At 40.3% G+C, this 21,936-nt stretch overlaps 1 protein-coding gene across 2 annotated transcripts in view; it reads left to right on the plus strand.

Moving 5' to 3' along the window:
* The window catches only part of HIVEP2 (HIVEP zinc finger 2), a 178,952-nt gene that overhangs the window by 35,171 nt on the left and 121,845 nt on the right, over positions 1-21,936 (plus strand). For both annotated transcript variants that reach the window (XM_075203239.1, XM_075203238.1), the window contains exon 2: positions 2,884-3,016. The gene's annotated coding sequence lies outside the window, so the exon portion shown is untranslated. The remainder of the gene's footprint in view (positions 1-2,883; positions 3,017-21,936) is intronic.

The following is a 21,936-nucleotide window of genomic DNA, read 5'->3' on the forward strand; positions in this document are numbered from 1 at the left end:
TATGCGTGACTGGAACTTTTTTATTTATTCTTTTAGTACCGCTCCTTTGACGAAAGAAAGCAACACTTTCAAGTTTAGTTTTTGAACAGCTGATCTTAAAAGTATTTGTGTTATATACCACCCATGTTGTCCATAGGGTGGATCGCACATATAATTACATGATTATAGGCCAAATCCTATTCAAAAATTGATGCCTATTGAAGTTTTCAGAGTGGTCACGAGAAAGCCTTAGAGAGTGCATCCAGCCTGCAAGCCACCAAGTATAGTAGTAACATGTAATGCCAAATATGAGTATTATAAATGGGCGGACATTAATAAGGTTTTGATTTCTTACTATAACAAACTTGTGAAATTAGGATCATAAATTAGAGGTTTCATTACCAATGCTTGCTTCAGTTTGGGGAAAAAAGAAAATTTCAGAGATTGAGATAAAACATTCTTGTTATATAAATGATATCTAGTGAGAATTTTATGCACCTGCACTCACAATGTACTTATATGCATATTTTACAGCACTTAAGAAACACCTTTCCTGATCAAGTTATTCATCATCAGCCTATATGTACTTCCATCTACTTTTTTAAGAGAGCTCCATGGTTAAGTGCTTAGTCTGAGGGCACAACACACCTATTAGAAATGCGGATGACGTGCATGGTTGGCTAAGTGGTTAGCACTTCTGCCTCACAGCACTGGGGTCATGAGTTCTATTCCCGACCATGGCCTTATCTGTGTGGAGTTTACATGGGTTTCCTCCGGGTGCTCTGGTTTCCTTCCACACTCCAAAAACATACTAGTAGGTTAATTGTCTGCTATCAAATTGACCTTAGTCTCTCTCTCTCTCTCTCTCTCTCTCTCTGTCTGTGTGTGTGTGTGTGTGTGTTAGGGAATTTAGACTGTAAGCTCCAATGGGGTTAGAGACTGAAGTGAATGAGTTCTCTGTACAGCGCTGTGAAAATAGTGGCGCTATATAAATAAATGGTAAAGATGATGATGGCATACATGTGACAGAAATATGGCTGCTGTGGCCTCCTCTGACTCTCTGCAGATTTCTTTGTTTAGCACAAGTTGCAGTTTCTATCAAACAAAAAAAAAAAACCTTACAAAGAACATGCCACAAAACTAGAGAGAGTAAACGTTTTACATTTGGGTTGTCCCCTTTTCCACGCTTCCTGAGTCCTGCTCCTATGTCGTTACAAGTCCCCTACCATAACCACCCTCTGCCACACCTGTGACAGTCTGAACGTTCTGTAAAAGGAAATGTGAAACAGGTTTGCCAAGGATTTGAAGAGGTAATTTATGCTGCAGTACAATATGTCTTTTTATGAGAGAAGTGCGGTTATTTTCAGAGGAATGCGCTTTCCTTGAAAACAATGGCATCATTATCTGCAGTATCTTTATTGCTTCATCCAAGGGGCAATGACTGGAAAATCCCTACTCCATTACATAACCCAAAGTCAACAAAAGGGAACACAAGGCTAATGGTAAAAGTTAACAGTCAGGGCACTCCCCTTGCTTCTGTTGGCTTCTGCTCTGACTTTTGGACAGATCTCATTTACTTTTAAATGTTTAAAGGGAAACTATCATTGCAGCTGTGCACTGTGTATTATTGTATATAACTTTTTTAATAACAGTGTGGCCTGTTTGCTGTTGGGTTAAAGCTCACCACAATGCTGAACGTAAGATTTAATTCTTGTCTTTGGTTTGTTCCATTCTCCCTGGCTTTAGCGTCCCCTTCGCTACCTTTGTCCAGGGGCGGGATGACGCGGCCGGATCGCCGGTCATGTGATGCGGCCGCCTGTGCGCCCCCCGGGCTAAGATTCGCCAGCCCGCCTCTGCCTTTGTCCCTAGTTGTATACTTTAGTAGAAACATATTTGATATTTATTAGTCCTACTACAAGTACAGGTTTTTTAACTACATTTTTGGTTTATTCATAAGACCTGCAAATTATTATAGTTATTATTGCTATTAATGGAAATTCTAAGTCGGTGAAAAAACGCTATGTAGAATTTAATATGGATCTATTTAGTTTAGGCTGGTTACCTACTGGCGTTAGGAAAATGCAAGTAACCCTAAATGTCAAATGCGTATGCCAAGCAGTGGTAACGAGCGTTTTATACTAATGGTCAGGGTTCAATTAAATGAACATAGTGAATGCAAGTAGATTAATCTGTTCTGCACTTGTTCAAATGATGTGACAATGTTAGAGAACATACATATGATGCTTCTAAGTTCTGCACATGGTTTGTTGGCCTGCACTTCACAGTGTGGGGAAAGGAGCCATCATTTGGGTTGTAATTAATGTCAATGACCCCTATATTTAATGCATTGTACATACTCATGATTTTTTTTTTTAAATCAATGATGGCATGCAGCACTCATAGTTAATCATCTGTTTGTAAATAGGGCCCATCAGTAGCACAATCTGTTCAACATAACAAGATCTCTATTACAATGCCATATACTGTACTGTGAATGGAAAGAAGCACAGTTTACCATAACTGGCACTTAGAAACTCCCAGTGTTTGCACCCCAAATGATATTCCACAAAGTCCCATTTCCCCCTGTACTAGAGGACATTGACTGTTGCCTCACATCATAATCAGTGTAGTTGTACTAATGATACTTCTAATGCCCCACACAGATTGAGCCTGACAGATCTAAATAATGATAGTTATTCCTCACTTGTTTTGTATGGGGGAGGAAATGGTCTCTCCTTGTAAAGCTGCGTTGTAATGAGTTCTTCCACTGATAAAAGAATGAGGGAGAACCTTTCTGAGTATAGCCCACTACTTAAAGCAACTATGGATTTTTTGGACATATATGTGTACTCTCTTGTCTTTTGGCCCTTAAATTCCAATTACCAATGTATCTTTACTTTCCAGCTGCCTGTGCGTTTCATGGGAATATAAGGAAGACAGCTCCCAGACATCACAGTTGGTTGATGCAGTGACATGACCTGCAAGATTAGTCGCCTGCTTAGACATCCTGAGACAGAAGAATACCGTAACTAAACCTGTAAGTACATTTTAGTGAAATCAGATTTACTCTGAGCTATAATTAGTGCTGCTAAACTAACTATATTCTCCAAGTAGAAAAGGAGCCTAGATATTGGTATTGTTGCAGGGATGGGCGGTCACTAGCACGCCAGCTGTTACTGATCTTCATGAGAGTTGCAATAGCAACAGATGGAGCGTTACAAGCATTCCATCACAGCGTTAAAGGGATACTAGCGCTAAATTCAATTGGCTGTTACATTAAGAAGATGCACTGTAACGTTTTTCTATCGTAATGGGACTTTGAAATGGCTGTTCTTCTCATTATAAATCCATTTCTATAGAACAAAAAAAGTTTGTAAAGATGCTCTCTAATTTTGGATAAATCCTGGTATTTACCATGTCTCCTGACATAGGTTCCTTTAGTGGTGTACCTATACTGCATTAACTCTAATCAGCTGCCAGCCTGCTTGCCAGGACAGATGGACATCGGACAGACATCTCTTGTACTGTATGTTCAGCTTTTATTTTTTCAAAGAAAATGCCTTAGGCTTTTGATTAGTTATATTCGTCTCAACAATATCCAGTTTATACAGAGTATCTGCTATTTGATAAAAACAAGTGTATGTATTTAATAAAAATATAGTAATTGTAAGACCGGTTGCGATTTAGTAGTATGTCTTTTTTTGCCATCACTTAGAGCCTTGATTTCCTTTCAGTAACAGCAGGAAGTGTTACTGCAGCTTTGGCTTTTGTAAATGAAAAGAGATTTATTCTTAGAACTGACTTCTAATAAATAATCCTTGGAGCTGCATTGGACTTAAGAAACCCAGAGGGCGGTGTAAGATGTAAGAGCTTCTGATGCAGCGAGGTTAAAGTTTTGTGCTAGTTGTGCAGAACACACCACCTCTACACCTTTGTAGGTCTCTTAATCTACCAAGGACAGTGTTATGGGAGGTATCATTTCCCGTAAGCAGTCTCTGATACATACATCAAAGGGTCCAGTAATGGACTCTACATATGTCCTGTATTTCTATTTAAATATTTTTATACACTCGCTGAACTAGTGCAGCTCAAGTTTCTCTTTGTAGTAGAGCCAGTTTTATTTTACAGTTATATTGGCTATCTGTTAGTCAGGTTACTGTGCTGTGACTGTGGAAATGTATAACACACCATGAGCTGTAAACCTATGAGAACACAATAACTATTCCCAGGTGGGATTATCTCCCAGTAGATAGGTTTTAGTCATGTTGAATATAGCAGGTTTTGTCTGTTATGTGTGTAACAGCTATTAGAAAATGTGCTGTTCAAAGAGCTCCTTTGAATTGAGACATTCCTTTTGGTTACGGTTATTGGGTGTCTGGCTGGTTTTGCTACTGTTTGTCAAGAAGATAGAATGCATTACTGAGCTTATACTAGATTCCACCTGTTGCCAGTACTGCCTGTGAGAAGGTCCTTGTTACTGCTCATGTGCAAGTCATTTCATTAAAAGTGAATGGGAAACAGAGCAAATTACTATGTGTTCACGATTCTTGTCAGGTCATTTACTGTTCTACTTCTGGTACTTATAGTTGTGTTATTACTGTCAGTAGTAGCAAAACAGAATTATTATTATTATTATTATTATTATTATTACTAATAATAATAATTAATAATAATAATAATAATAATTAAAGTTAGAAAAGAGAAGGGAGCTGGTATGTTAAATCCAAAACAAATAGAATTTTGGAACAGCAATTACCCTTAGGTATGGTTTTTAAACCAGTTACTGTTGTTAATTAAATATATACCTGCATATGTAATAAAATAATTTGTAATTACTTTGATAATTTGTGAAAACTATAATATGATTAGAGTATTATAATGTATAATTACAACATAAATGCCATTGATTTTCTTTTTGGAGCAGTTGAAAAAGTTTAAAGAGGCTCCATCCTTTTAGATGTCTTACTTTCATAAGGTATCCCTCGGCTCAGTGATATGCTTTAGTTTGTCTACTTGGAGGACCTGAAAACCCTGGGAGCTTATAAGAGAGAGATAAGTCCATGATGAGCATTTTCTGAACCTTCCTTCATTTCAGCCCACACTGCCATTTACACATTCCACAAGGGAGCAGGTCAATGTTTCCCAGATGAAATGAGTCAGAATGATGTCTTTTCATGGCTCTTACAGCTATGAGGTGGCTTCAGTTCTTCATGCTCTGGCTATGATGTGAATATATCAGCCTACTACAGCTGAACACATTTTTATGGGTATCCTATACTGCCACCAGACCTCATTTCTAATTTTCAAGATTAACTCTGATCTTTGCACACAGTACCTTTTGAATATACGTTTTTCTTCAACCTATTTTAGTGAATTTTCAAATGTATAAAGTATCCTTAGGAGGAGACGCCATTCCCTGCGTTTTTCTTTAGAACAACGCAGGATGCGCATCATTACCGTTACTACGGTAATTGTAACACAGATTTCTGCAGCTAATTGCGGTAATGGTTATAGTTTTAGTCAGTGCTCCACTTGAGATTTTTATGTCTCCCCAAAATTTAGGGGTGAATCTAGTTTGTGGATGCATCTCCCGAGAGCTAAGATTAATTGTGCAGCTGGAAGTGTAGATTAATTTAGTGTACCTGTGCAGAACCACAGGATTTGGCAGTGGACTTTGCACATGTGGTCTAATGTTAATAAATAAGCACAATTTTTCAAAACATTTATAGTATAGAAAAGCCATGTAAATTGTCATGTTATACACATATAACTCATTGTTTTTAAGTAGTTTTAAAATATGGCATAATAATAATTAGTAGTCATTAATAATTCATTTTAAAATGAATTAATTGGATTATAATCCAACAGTCCTACACCAAGCAGAAATGATCATATACATATAAAAACATAGCTACAGTTTCTTTTATTTATAAATATATTTTTTTATAGTTGACAAACAGATGTTTTTTAACAATATTTAGGACACTGTAATATGAGCAGTTGCTCCACATGCCATAAGAATTTGTTTGTATGAAGTTTAGTCAGGTTGTACAATATTGACCAGATTGTCTTCTCTGGTTGAACTCAACATTGTATTTCTCAGTACCAATAATGCTTGGTAGGTCAGATTGCTTGCAACTGAGTTAAGCTAGGTGTGTAATTAGGAGCACAGGCCTAATGGTACTATTGTGCAGTATTAACATCGCCTACTCACTTGTAAACGTAGCAAAGTATGTTGCTTTTAGAAGTAACTGGTGGCATTGATGCACCACATGACAGCTGCCCTATCACGTTGTTTATCTAACTAAAATGTGCTTTATCTGTAGGTGCCTTGATATAAATGCTGATTAGTAGCATTTCAGAAACATCTGCTTTAGTGCGATAATCCTTTGATTTCTAAGACATTACACTTATCAAACCTTCTAAACAGGAAAGGTAAAGGTGCTGCCCTTCGGGAGTAGGGACAGTTTTGCATTAAAGCGTGAGGTTAGGTGGACTGTGGGAATAACCACAGTGCCCAGACCTGGGTAAAAGTAGCATGTAAATGGCATGTGATTTTTTCCATGCATACTATGAATGACATGTAGGACATAAGGGAAGAAACGTGGAGTGGGTCACATTGTGGCTAGGATGAGGGAGGCCAGTTTGCAGAGTGTTTGTGTCTTGGAGTGGGTAACAAAGCAGAAAGGTCCAGGGGTCTTTAGTAAATTGACACGATAAGAGCTGGTCTACCCAGTTTTGTTTTAGTCCTCCAAAGACCGGGAGAATAAAGATACAATTGAAAATCAGTGTCAAAAGAGCATGTGAAAATAGCACCTGATTTGCATTTTTACCTGAGCCGCCAGTCCAGTAACACTATGTAAGGGGCAATGTCCAACGCTGGACATTCCATTTGGGCATGTAAGGATATTAAAATTGATAGCTTATTACGTACTAGCTTTGTCAATTCTAGTGCAAGTTATACAAATGAAAGCAAATGTCCCACTGGTTGCTCTTGGATACAGCACATTGAGCCACTTGCACCATGTTATTAAGATCCTGTCCTTTACACCAGTTATTTGTCTTCAGCTTACAGTAATCAGACATTACAAAAAGTGTTACATGACTCTAAATGAGAGACCAGTTATAAACCACTCTTGGATTTCATATGTTAAAATATTTTAAAATATGTGACATACTATGGAACTATAATCCCATTTCCCAGCCGATATTGTGCCAATACAAACTGTCTCTGGCCACTAATCCCATTCCCAGTAGTGGGCAAAAGATTGTTTGGCACCAGAAAGTATCTTATGACATGTCTCTGCTTAGTGGATTTAACCATTAATCTTTTTCACAGAAAGCTGAATCATTTTCCTGAATCAGAAGGGACAAATATTGTACACACTGTGACCTTAGAATAAGTTAAAGACATAACGTAAAGTGTAAAAAACAGCTCTGACAAGATGGTTTCAGTAAATCCTAAATAAACAAAACCAAGACAAGAATCATTTAAATATAGTAAGGAAGTAACTTTTTACATGTCATTTCTGTTTTAGCTTCCCGTATTATTTTCCACTCTGAACATAAGGAATGTATGGCTTATATGATACCCCATGGTTGTAAGGGTATGTAAACACCCCAAGCTTTCATATAAAGCAGCATTACATCAGGGGTGTAAACACAACTAATATAAACGTATAGTGGAAGGATAGCATCAGTTAAAGCTGTAGTTACTAGGCAAATTTCACCAACCTCTCCACACAACTATACTTGCTCCCTATATTAGTTTTTCCTGGGACTCCTCTAGTTCCTCGCAACCCCTGACAAAAATCAGAATATATATATATATCTACTATATACATGCCTAGTGGCGTGTGTGAAAAAAAAAAACAAGCTGCAGCGCCACCTGCTGGGCAGAGTTATACACTGACCTATATATTTCTTGAAGGAGAAGTGACAGTTGGGAGTGGTTGGTGGTTGCCGGGGGGTGACAGTGGGGAGTTTTTAACACCTTAAGTAGCTTGATAAAGGATGTGGCGATGAAGATGAAGGATGAGGTGATGGAGAAAAATGATGAGGTGGTGACATGTGGACAAAACCACATTAAAAAAGGGCGCTTGCGTCGGTAAGTAACGCTCTTCCCCTGAGGAGGCCTGGGCTAGGCCCAAATGCATGACAAAAACACCTTAAGTAGCTTGATTTGACTAGAATGCATGAGTATCATGCACGGGTTAACTTGTATATATATATATATATATATATATATATATAAAGTTTGACTATATTACAAGGCTTGTTTCCTTGTAAGGTGTTATGGTTTTTCTTGTCTTAGGTATTGAGTCACTTCCCGTAAGTCTGGACAGTGGGGAATGCTGTCTTGAAGAGATTTTACTAGCATGTTTATTTTGGAATGTAAGGGAACACTATAGTTTTAATTGTCTATTTTATTCACATATGGTACAGAAAAGGTACAGCATGCACACCTAAGACTCATGACAAATAAACAAATCCATTTCAAAGCCCCAGGTGGGTAATTGAGTAAAAATGGCATGCTAAAGATATTTGCTCATTAAATATATGCTTTGAGTTTACCAATCGGTTTTATATTTTATTTGGGAAAAAGATGATTATACTGTGAATATAAGATGATTATCTTTATGATCTGGAACACAAGACGTAATACAAAAATCTTCAGACATCAAGCAACCTGTGACATTGAAAATCTACAAAAGGCTCATTCCTGACGCAGTCTTCTGCCCTAGAGTCTTACGCAGAGGAATCACTGGTCACACAGTAACATGAAAACAGACTAGACTAGAGGAATTGAATAGTGTTTTTTTAGCCACTAAATAGACTGTCATATGAAATGAAAATGTAATATTGAGCCTACATGGCAGATGCCTAAATATTATGCATGATGGTGATTTCAGCCCCCCTCCCTGCATATTTGGAAAGGAGAATGATAAAAAAATCGACCATCAAGGTAAACGCTGAATAATTAGGCGCTACTTTAAAAAGCATAATTTGGACACAATATCTAGCTTGGAAGTAAAGGTTTTCACATTGGTTTCCTTGCTGGCATACAACGCGAGAGGTTTAGCTCCATGGAAACAAGAAGAGTGTTTGCATTGAAAAATACAAATGAATGGATGTGAAATAATAGTTTGATGCACCGTTCTCTGTAAAGTATAATGGCTACTAGAAATTGGTTCATGTCAGTGCTTTTTCCACTCTTATTTTTTTCCTCATTCTTTAAGTTTATTGTGCTGCGTACAGTTAGGGTTGTTTGTAAAACTCAGTGTACCATTTGTATATATTGTGTACGTATGATTTTATGTTTGTCAACAAAGGGTAACTGACAGTGATTGAAAGTTTATTTTTGCAACCAATAGTCGTCATAATAAAATATATTAGAATATCCCTAGTAATAGATTTACCAAAAATATTATATTATATTAAGAAGTATGGTCGTTCTGTCATTTCGGGCTTCTACTTGTCTGAGCTGAAAGTCAAATATATTCCATCACCATGCAGGCACACTGTACCTTACTGAAAAACATGGGTAGCACAGGTGATTTTCCTTGTGCCTGTTCTGATTGGCATAGTAATCCATCCGGAGGGGCATCCAATAATTATTGGTCTAGTTTATGCTTTTCTTCTTTCTTTCCCTCACAAAAGTTTATCATATCTACGATTGTCTTTCAAAAATCATCAAGGAAAATTTTAAAAATGCCCAGTTGGCACTAAGCATGTACTGCCACCTTCGACATTCATATGTTTGAGTAATGGCATTGATCCATTTAAGATATGGAGTTTAGATTTTCACCTTAAATATCTCAACCACTATTATATGTAATTCACTATTATCTACTCTGTATTTGTAGTTAATTAAGATATTATTTCCTGTTGATTGTTGTAAGAATCCCTCACTATATCCATTTGTGTTCCATGATATAAGAAAATAAAATGTGAAAAATGGGGGTGGTGGAAACTTTTTTTTTTAGCTATTATGTAAGGCAGGTCATGCTTATGTAATTTGGGCAAAGACCCCTCCCTTGTTGCCTCCCCTTTCCTCTTTTACTTGCTTACTACCTCTCTTCCCCTCCGTTTAAGTTTCCTCTTTTATCATAGACACTAATGAATACAACATTTGTGGCCATATGCATTAGTTATATATTACAATGAGTAGAACACTAAGTAATTGTGTCAATCATAATACAAAATTGTAATGTGTAAAATATTCATCAATTAAAAAATTTGCCATTTGTTCTTGTATAAAAAAACTGGGGGGGGGGGGGGATTGTATTATTCCAGAGTTGGATAAAATTATATAGAATTCAGGAGACAATCCATCAATTCTAGGACCAGCCAGGAAGATGTGGATCTATTTACATCAATAGACAGGACTATAAAATTTAAAATTAAAATGTTTATGTGCATGCACTACCTGGTCATTGGATTTTTCTGTCCTTACAACACTATATAGTATTTATGTTTTTTTCTGTTGGATTGTATGGTATGTGAAGGAGATTGACTTGAGATACAACTTGAGACTATTAATTATTTTTTTTTAGCCAGTTATGTAAAATAAATGACAGCTAATGTAGTTAACCTGGGATATGATCTTGTATAAACAAGGGTATTTGCTTTTAGGTTGTGGGTCTTCTACTATGTACCCTGTACAGAGCAAGTAGCTTGAGATGGTGATTTCCTTTTCACTTTGTTTCATTACTGACAGTGGTTATTGTATTGGATTACCATCTCCTTTTTACATAGCTTAAAGTAAGAGCTCAATGAAAAAATAAATATATATATATTCTGTGGTAGAAATATATGAACAGCTGTGTTTCAGACAAGTTATCTTTTCTGACCACACAGTTGAGGAAAGAGAAGAGCACAAAGTAGTGATTAAAGTCATAAACAGGGAAATGTTTGAGGCCTGGGTGTAAAATCAACCAAAATCTTCTCTGCTGAACTCTAACAACTTTATCATCCAGCCACCACTCCTTGGCTCCCTGCAGTACTTATGAACAGAAATACCCACTGTAATAGAAAACAAAGTAGTCAGTGTTTATTAGACAGGGATGCTCTGCTACTGCATGTCCCCTGCATCATTTACCAAAACTCCAGCTTAGTAACAACATTAACAACAGGCTAAAGAGGTATCAAGGTGCGTTTCTTTTCCAAACCACAATTTAAAAAGCATCTTTTTATGCAAGTTTAAAACTGCAATTTATAAAAGTAAAAAGCGCACACTAAGACACATTTTTTTTCAAACCAGCAGATCCCAAACCGCAGTGCTGGTTTTGTATCCGGGGAGGGTGGAGGGGGATACAAACTGCGGTGTGCAAAACCGCGCAAAATAATGCTTATGCATTTTGAGTATGATGTCTATAAAAAGGTCCTGATCACTAAAATGCGACCACAAAGTAGAAACAAAAATACATTTAGACACCTATCATACGTACAACTTTAAATATAGCATGCAAATACATCTAGAGCACAGATATGACAGTCATTATCTTCCATCAACACGAACCTATAGAAAGCACAGAGATACATACGCCTACTTAAAGGAGTTCCTTAAAGATATATTTCAAAATCGGACACTTTATAAATCAGGAGAGTATGGTTTTTGCATAATGTTCCATTTGCAAGTCAGCATTTTTCATATTTTAAAAATAAATCACATTGGATACAATTTTACAAAAACAACAGAATAATAAATCTTACGCTTTGTGTTTGGAAACTGCATCCAATGGCGGTTTAAAAACTACACAATAATCTGATCTATAATACACCCTTCCCATCGTCAGCAGCTGCCCCTATGGCTGCTCTCATGTCTTGTAACCCTAGGTCCAGGCCTCAGTAGTATTTGGTTATATCTAGGCCAACCAACCTGTAAGGCCAACATATTTCAAAGTATCAATTTCAATTAGGCTAATTTTATATTGATGTTTTAGCCTGTCATCTGTTAAGATACTTTAACATAATTAGTTTGTATGTACAGATAGCATTGCCAAAATGTACCGCTTTATTCTAACACAACTGGTGATACCTTACTTTCATCACAGTTGGATTAGACATGCAAGATAAGAACGCTTCAGGGCAATATAATGTGGCAACTGTAAGTGATCACTTAGTTATGCAATGAGAACCAGTCACTGATGAGATATGCCTATCATGTCTTATGGAGAAAAAACAAAGGGTGTATTGCCCAGAACTCAGGGATTTCACCAGCATTGCCAAACATAATTCATTTCTGTAGCACTAGTAAAACGTGACACTGACATTTGTTTATTTTGCTGTCAGATAGTCATAGACATCAAAACATCTTTAGTCCAAAGGAACTAAACTCAGGGTAAACATGACACAGAGATTCTTTGTTTGCCATTATAAATTGTTATTGTATTCAATTTGTAAACTGTTTTAAGATTGAATACATTGCTATTGTCTTGTTATAAAATTGATAAACACTATTTGGTTTGCACTTTCCTATTATGAGGCTCGGGGAGCTGCAAGCTGAAATCCAGCGAGAGATTACCGTATTAACGGTAATAGTTTTTCCGCGCTCGAACCCGCGGACAATTGAATACCCCCCTAAGTATTTAAAAATGGGAAAGGTTGTAGAGATCACATGTCAGCATAAGGTTCAGGTAGTATAATAATAATTATTTTTTGCATATTGCACTTTATCTTGAGTCATGTTAAGCACTAGTTACACCTTATGTTCTGCCTTAGACGGTTAAATATGGATGATTGATTCCTATAATAAATTTGCTGTTATTGCAGATTGACATCTTTCACAAAACTGGAAAAATCTAATGAATCTCTAGAGACTGAAGTGTCTTTTACAGTTTTGTCTCCATTACTGAAGTCATTACTTCAGGGAGTGAGGGAGATCACCCCTATTTCAGGGAGTCTCCCTGACATTCAGGGTGAGTTGGAAGTATGAGTTTTCTTCCTGCACAACTACATAAAACTATATTTTAAACTAAATATTTACAGACTAATCCCTTTAGCATCATGTGTATTCCATATGTAGTTTTGGAATTTTGTTGGTAATCCATTTTCAGGAAATGATAATGTATGCATCTTTAAAATATATACAAATAAGGGACACAATGAATCAGTGTTAAATTGTGGCTCCTATTGTTTACTTATGTTCATGACATCATAAGGACCCTAGTAGATGTAATAATCGTTACCCCCTGCTGAATGTTTCTGCAGATGTCCTCTACTTAGCATACTACTGATATGGGTAGGGGTGTCTGAGGACAGCTTTGACAAGTGCCGCAGCAGACTGACAGAACATGTGCACCACACAGAAATGTGAACGTATTTCTCGGTCCTGGAGCTAAAAATAATTAGCACTTGTATTTTTAGCCAGACAAGAAAAGCAAAAACAGTGTTTATCTGTGGCCTCATGGGCACAGGCTCCTTCCTGCCTGTATAACTAGCTGGATTTATGGACGTGTTTTTTTTTTCTCTTGAAACCTTGTGCAATCATTATACAACATAGATAGCGCTACATATAAATCTGGTTTATTGAGGCAGAACTGAACTGAAACCTGTACTGCAGCCATTTCTCTGCATCTTATTTTAGATGACTATGTATTGCTTGTAACTACTACACAGGAATACAAAAGAACAGTTTTAGTGTTTACAATATTTGAATGATATTTTATATATAAATAGATGTATTGGAACTAATATCATGTGCCTCCTCCTGTAGTCACAGTGAAGAGCGTTGCACAAGCATTTAATGAAAAGAAATTGAGAGAGACAGTGTGAGGTATGACCAGGTCATCTTGAAAATTTGTTTAGAATATTTTAAACATGTTGCTCCAAAATGACTGGAAATCCCTTATCTGGAAAACCCTAAGTCCCAGACCTCAGGATCATACATCCTATAACCTGTACATTATACACTATATGGACAAAAGTATTCGGACGCTTGACCATTACACCATCGGGGACTGTAATGACATTGTATTCAAATACATTTACTTTATTATGGAGTTGGTCCCCGTTTTGCAGCGATGAACAGCTTCTACTCTTTTTGGAAGGTGTGAGGAAACGGGGTGCTACTGTACTGAGAACTTTTTAATCATCACCCGTATCTCACAGTTTAATGTACTTTTTAATCCTTGGCCCAGTCTAAGTATATACACCAGAGCATCGGTATATTATGTGTATTATTATTTCATATTATTAGGGTGGTATCCTCACCGAAGTGTATCTGTGGGAATTATTACCCATTCATTTTGTAGAGCAGTGGTTCCCAAACTTTCTCAGCTCGAGGCACCCTTAGGGTCACCATAATTTTTCCAAGGCACCCCTAAGCAAAAATAATTACCGGGTAGTCCCGTTTTTTAAGTAGTTGGGTCAAAATGACGTAAGATGTATTTAGACCCCTTCACCATCGCATTGTGCTACTTTATCATATCACTCTGTGTCCCCCTCTTCGCCATCTCACACCGTGTCCCCCTCTTTGCAATCTCACTCTGACCCCCCTTCAGAGTCTCTCTCGGTCCCCCTCCTTCAGCGTCTCTCTCTATCCCCCTCCTTTAGTGTCTCTCTGCCCTCCTCCTTCAGCGTCTCTCTGTCCCCCTCCTTCAGCATCTCTGTCCCCCTCCTTCAGCGTCTCTGTCCCCCTCCTTCAGCGTCTCTCTCTGTCCTCCTCCTTCAGCGTCTCTCTGTCCCCCTCCTTCAGTGTCTCTCTGCCCTACTCCTTCAGTGTCTCACTGCCCTCCTCCTTCAGTGTCTCTCTGCCCTCCTCCTTCAGTGTTTCTCTCTGTCCCCCTCCTTCAGTGTCTCTCTCTGTCCTCCTCCTTCAGCGTCTCTCTGTCCCCCTCCTTCAGCGTCTCTCTGCCTTCCTCCTTCAGTGTCTCTCTGCCCCCCTCCTTCAGTGTCTCTCTGCCCTCCTCCTTCAGTGTTTCTCTCTGTCCCCCTCCTTCAGTGTCTCTCCCTGTCCCCCTCCTTCAGTGTCTCTCTATCCTCCTCCTTCAGCGTCTCTGTCCCCCTCCTTCAGCCTGTCTCTCTGTCCCCCTGCTTCAGCCTGTCGCTCTGTGCCCCCTTCAGTGTCTCTCTGTCCCCCTTCAGTGTCTCTCTGTCTCCCTTCACTGTCTCTCTGTCCCCCTTCAGCCTCTCTGTGTCCCCCTTCAGCGTCTCTCTGTCCCCCTTCAGCGTCCCTCTGTCCCCCTTCAGCCTCTCTCTGTCCCCCTTCAGTGTCTCTGTCCCCTTCAGCATCTCTCTGCCCCTTCAGCGTCTCTCTGCCCCCTTCAGCGTCTCTCTGTCCCCTTCAGCGTCTCTCTGCCCCCTTCAGCGTCGTCTCTCTGCCCCCTTCGGCGTCTCTCTGCCCCCTTCGGCGTCTCTCTGCTCCCTTCGGCGTCTCTCTGTCCCCTTCGGCGTCTATCTGTCCCCTTCAGCGTCTATCTGTCCCCTTCGGCGTCTCTCTGCCCCCTACCGCATCTCTCTGCCCCCTTCAGCGTCTCTCTGCCCCCTTCAGCGTCTCTCTGCCCCCTTCAGCGTCTATCTGTCCCCTTCAGCGTGTCTCTCAGTGCCCTTCAGCTTCTCTCTGCCCCCTTCAGCGTCTCTCTGCCCCCTTCAGCGTCTATCTGTCCCCTTCAGCGTGTCTCTCAGTGCCCTTCAGCGTCTCTCTGCCCCCTTCAGTGTCTCTCTGTCCCCTTCAGCGTGTCTCTCAGTGCCCTTCAGCGTCTCTCTGCCCCCTTCAGCGTCTATCTGTCCCCTTCAGCGTGTCTCTCAGTGCCCTTCAGCATCTATCTGTCCCCTTCAGCGTCTATCTGTCCCCTTCAGCGTCTCTCTGCCCCTTCAGCATCTATCTGTCCCCTTCAGCGTCTCTCTGTCCCCTTCAGCGTCTCTCTGCCCCCTTCAGCGTCTATCTGTCCCCTTCAGCGTCTATCTGTCCCCTTCAGCGTGTCTCTCAGTGCCCCCTTCACTTACCTTCTTTCCTGACGTCTTCTCTGCTGCTGCTCACATGAGACATGATGAGGTCACGCCCCCGGCAGTCAGTGAGGAGGAGGATCCGGCGCTGGATGATGGGTAAGTTGTTTTTTTTTTTTTTGTTTTTTCTATTTTCTTTTTTTTTTCTAGGCGATCGCGGCACCCCTGTGACAGCGCCGCGGCACCCCTGTGACAGCGCCGCGGCACCCCAGGGAGCCGTGGCGCACAGTTTGGGAACCGTCGTTGTAGAGCCTTTATGAGGTCAGGCACTGATGTTGGCTCGCAATCTCCGTTCCAGTTCATCCCAAAGGTGTTCGATGGGGTTGAGGTCAGGGCTGTGTGCAGCATAGTTAGGTTCTTCCACACCGAACTCATAAAACCATATCTTTGTAGTCCTTGCTTTGTGCACTGGGGCACAGTCATGTTGGAATAGAAAAGGGCTTTCCCCAAACTGTTGCCACAAAGTTGGAAGTATAGCATTGTCCAAAATGACTTGGTATGTGAAGCATTAAGATTGCCTTTCACTGGAGATAAGGGGCTTAAACCAAACCCTTAAAAACAGCCCCATACCATTATCCCTCCTACACCAAACTTCATAGTTGGCATAATGCAGTCAGGCAGGTAACGTTCTCCCGGCCTACGCCAAACCCAGAATTTCCCATCTGAATGGCAAACTAAGCGTGATTCATCACTCCACAGAGCACATTTCCACTGCTCCACAGTCTAGTGTCGGTGTGCTTTACAGTACCCCATCCGACGCTTGGCAAAATCTTAAGTGGACCCAACAACTTTTATACCAAAAAAGTGTCAGGGCGGATTCCCCCTGGCCCGGAAACTCCTTCAGAGGCGTACACGTAATGCGATCTCATCTATTAAAAGTTCTCAAGGGCAACTAACATGCAACCCAAACTCGATATTAAAAGAATTCTAGGCATATTATTCATCACTATACGATTTGAATGCCTCAGCCCTGCCGCCTTCTGACCTAGACGAGAACATAAGCACTTATTTACACTCTTGCCACCTTCCGCAGCTATCTAACTCAGAGATCCAGTTCCTCAGCTCTGATATAGCAGAGGAAGAAACTACTACAGCTTTACGTAGCATGAAAGTAGCCTCTGCCCCGGGCCCGGACTACAAAAAGTTTGCAGGGATTCTCAGCTAACCACCTGGTTTAATTCCATTTTTGACGTGACTCCCTTTGACCCGGCCACAACCCGAGCCCTGTTCACAGTCATTCCGAAAGAGGGTAAAGATCCCTCCCTCTGTAGCACTTATCCATATCCCATATCATTACATAATGTAGACCTGAAAATATATGCCAAAGTTCTTGCAAATAGAGTAAACTCTGTACTCCCGAAACTAGTACCCCCCGACCAGGTCGGGTTTGTCCCAAGCCGACAGGCTGCGGACAATACCAGGCGGACTATAGACCTCATCCAGCACATTAACGAATGTGAACAACCCTCCCTCCTCATGTCTCTTGATGCCAAGAAGGCATTTGACCGCATTGGCTGGCCCTTCATGACGAAAACTCTTACAGCCTATGGTTTGAAAGGCCGTTTTCTCAAGGGGGTTTCCGCTTTATATGTTAATCCAACTGCTTCTGTCCAGGTGAATGGGTGTTCCTCTCCATCCTTTCATATCTGAAATGGAACCCGACAGGGTTGTCCCCTTCTTCCCCTCTTATTTGCATTAGTCATAGAACCTCTAGTCATGAAAATACGCCAAAATCCTAATATCACCGGCATACATCTGCCTTCTAGCACCTACAAGATTACACTTTATATGGATGATATTCTCATTACCATCACCAATCCTCTAACCTCACTACCCAACCTATTTCAAGTACTTCACATTTTCTCTACAGTATCAAATTTGAAGATCAACACGGCTAAGACGGAAATACTGGATTTCAATATCCCACCTAAGCTAAAGCAGCTTCTGGAGCTGAACTTTGCTTTTCACTGGAATTCCGACAGCATCAGATACCTGGGTATAGCACTCTCCAGAAAGGTGAGCTAACTACCCACAGCTTATAGCTTGCCTTAAAGAAGATATGATATCTTGGGACAAACTCATTATATCCTGGGTGGGTCAGGTTACATCAGTGAAAATTAATTTGGTTCTCAGGCTGTTATACCTTTTTCATACCCTTCTTATTAGAGTTCCCCCCCTCAACCTTAAAAATGTTATGAATTTCTATAATGCGATTCATCTGGTCAAACAAGAGACCCAGGATTTTTGCTCGTATCTTGCAACGCCCTTCCAGGGCAACTGGCCTCGGCGTCCCCAATCTTCGCAATTATTATTATGCGACACGTCTAGCCCAATGTGTTCAATGGCATTCCCCACCTGGAACCAGGGTCTGGGTTATTATAGAATTGGACCTGCTGGGTAGCTTGCCGATCTGCTCTGTTCTTTGGCTTCCAACTACGCAGCGTCCAATCCCTGCTCGAACCCACCCTGTAATAGGCCTCTCCCTCTCAATTTGGTCTTGGTGTAATCGATTGGCATCTCTTTCTCCCACACCCTCGATACTGATACCCCTCTGATCTAACCCGGCCTTTACGCCTGGACTATCACGCTCTATGTACATAAAGTGGGCAGGGGAGGGCAAATTATTGTTGCTAAATCATATCACCGGGACTCTAGTATTTCCTCAGTTCTGTGGGCTTGCGATGGAACAGTTCCAGCAGTACTTACAGTTTAGACATTATCACCAAAAGGTCAAAACCCAGCTATTATCTAGGTCACCCATTCTGTTTGAGGATTTATGCCTCTTTGGACCATCTTCAAAAGGACTCATCTCCACACTATACAATACTTTATTCCCCATCTCCACAGAAGTGAAGGACCGATTCCAGACACAGTGGGAGACTTGGGAACTTCTCTAGATCCTAAAGAGTGGTCAGACATTTACGATTGGACAGCGCGTTGTTCCATAAATGCCCGCATTAAGGAAATTGCCAATAAATTGCTCTTTAGATGCTACTATGTCCCCTCTAGACCACGTTATATATCCACAAACAAGCGCCCCATGGTGGAGAAATTGTGGCCATACAGGAACCTTTATGTATATCTGGTGGGACTGTCCAAGGATACGCCCGTACTGGACAGCGGTCCTTACGCTATCCTCAGAGGTCCTCGATAGCCCTATACCCTCTGACCCTGAACATGTTCTACTGCCCTTACCTTTCCCAGACCTCCCCACACATTCCCATAAGCTTCTCCGGCATATAATTAGTGCAGCTACCTGTCAAATAGCTGCCTCTTGGAAAAATCCTACACCCCAAAACACTTCAAATGGTCTGTGGTCGGGTTTGGCATACTTACCAGATGGAACACATCACCAGTGTGCTGAGGGGCTCCTGCGTGTCTTTCTATAAAGTTTAGTCTCCATGGGCTTCATACTGCAAACAACCTCTGCTCCAATTTTAACAGAGACTGGACCTTTACTGAAACTATCAGATTAGACTACACCTTCTTATTTAACATGTGAACTTCCTCCTTCCCTCAGTCCCCCTCAACTGTCTCTTACCTCCCCCCCCCTCTTTTTATCCCTGTACCATACTTCAATACCCCCTTTCCCCCTTGTTTATACTGTTAAAAAAAATATCATCTTTATGGTACTAGATCAACATACAGTTATATTTATATTGTAAAAGCACTGAGAAAAGAGTGTTGTAAATCCTGATTTCTACATGTGCGTATAGAATCTCGCTAATGTACCTTTCAAGAATTCTGTAACATTGTTCAAGATAAGATGTTATTAATAAACCGTATTTAAAAAAATATAATTATAATGCACTGAGTATCTTGTAACTTGATATAGAGACATGACATGGTTGTAATGTTTATATCACTGTTATGTTACCTAGGCAAGGTGCTATTTTGCACAAGTCCCTTAAGCCAGAAATATTGCTCACTGTTTGCAGTATTGCAACTAGAATAGCTTGCCATACCTTTATCCCCTAAAGCTTTTCTACAGAAAGCTTCTTGCGCCTGATATCCTGGATAGCTTTTTGTTTTTGTATGTGTCATGTTGTTAACGCCACCTCTCTTACTGGATAGTTTGTGTAACAAATGAATGTGCATACAAATAAAAGGGATAGAGTATAGGGAAGGGACTGAGTTGCATGCTAGATGAGTTACTTGTTATTACCGTAGTTCTATGTGCAAATATTAACATGTCATACTGACATGACTTGGGCATTATGTAGTATATAGTAGTTATACCAGAAACATATATGGGTTCACTAATTAGTTCACACAGAAACATAATAAAATTTACACAATATCTTTATTGGCTGGGTATAACTTCTAAATGAGAGCATTTTTTTCTAATTTTGGTACACTGGCGTATAATTCTATACTGTAGTGTAATAAAGCAGTATAGTTATACAGTATTCTTCCTACTGACAACTTAGAACGAGAGCCATAAAAATGCACTATTGATGTGATGCTGTTATAAAGGAGTTAAACTTACAACCTACTTTTTTGTTGTGTTTTGCCAAAGGCAATAAGCTTATTTGGCTCTCATAGTTTGTACTTAAGTGACCTATCACCAGGAAACCATAGAGAGAGTGAGACTGTCCACTCCCTGAAATCAGCCAAGTGATGCAAAGGTAGTTAACCATTTCTTTTCATTGAATGTACTTGGTTGTAATGTTATGTGCATACTGCAGCATTGACATTTTTTCCTCCCAAGTGGAATAATGCATTTATTTACTTATGTTATGGTTTCAGAAAGATAGTTCCATATTATTGTGGGTACACACTACATTTTTTTACCTGATTATCGTGCCAATCACATGTAAACAACCTTTAGGTCTGCTATGGCATTAGTGTGTAGGCAGATCTCCATAGACTTTTCAGAGTAATGATATTTTCAGCAGATGGTTATGGCAAATGAGGAGCACAGATCTGAAGGAAAATTGAGTAAAATTGTGTAAGTGTGTAGACATGAATCAGCATGCTCATCGGGTCTTTCTGTCGTTGGTAAAATAGTTAGATATGACATTGGGAGATATTATCTTTAGTGTGTACCCGGCTTAAGTTGTATAGTTGACCTGATTGTCAAATTAAACTTGTGGATCCATAGATTGTAAGCTTGCAAGCAGGGCCTTCTAACCTCTTTGTCTGTTTTACCCAGTTTGTTTATTAGTTTACCATGTTTGTCCCCAATTGTAAAGCGCTACGGAATATGTTGGCGCTATATAAATAAATGATGATGATGATGCATTCTTCTTACTGTAGCAGTGCTCACCACTGTGGAAGTCCTTTGCTGAAGAGATGCCATGGCAGATCTTTATGTATTGGTGAGGAACTTGAATGCCTCATGGCCATGGACTATTTTGTCACAATCAGGGCCGGACTGGGACTAAAAATCAGCCCTGGCATTTATATCGCACAGGCCCACCTGTGTTCATGAGCAGGGAAAAAAACGTGCGCTGCAGCGCAGTGGCTGCGCCGCCAAGGGCATGGCTACATTATGTTGGGGGCGTGGTCAAAATGGTGTGTTGATACATACATTATAATAAAACAATACATATATCAGGCCCTCCCCATTCACATCACACCACCCCTTCAGACACATTATGACACCCCCAGTCCACTGTACCTATCTATGCTTCTGATCCGTCAGGGTGGGAACTTTCTCTTAGTCTCACGAGATTAATAAATCTCATGAGACTTAGAGCTCCTCAGCTTGCTCTGCAGTCTGTGCCCTGTCCGGGACTGGGAGCACAGATCCCTCCTGCTGACCAGAACTGGATTAAGGCTCGGGGGGCCAGGACACTTAAGGCAGGGGGGCTCCTATGATGCAATTTGGCTATTAGACACATTTTCGACAAATACACAGGCAATACTGTGTGCACTACTGTTAGGTGCACGCAGTTCTACCTTCACAAGCAGCACAGTGTGAAGCAGTACATACCTCCCAACTGTCCTTGTAGTCAGACCAAATCCTGACTAAGCGGGACAGTCACCCACCAAATTCAGGACAGT

Source organism: Mixophyes fleayi, chromosome 3 (genome assembly GCF_038048845.1).
Source record: "Mixophyes fleayi isolate aMixFle1 chromosome 3, aMixFle1.hap1, whole genome shotgun sequence".
Lineage (NCBI taxonomy): Eukaryota > Metazoa > Chordata > Amphibia > Anura > Limnodynastidae > Mixophyes > Mixophyes fleayi.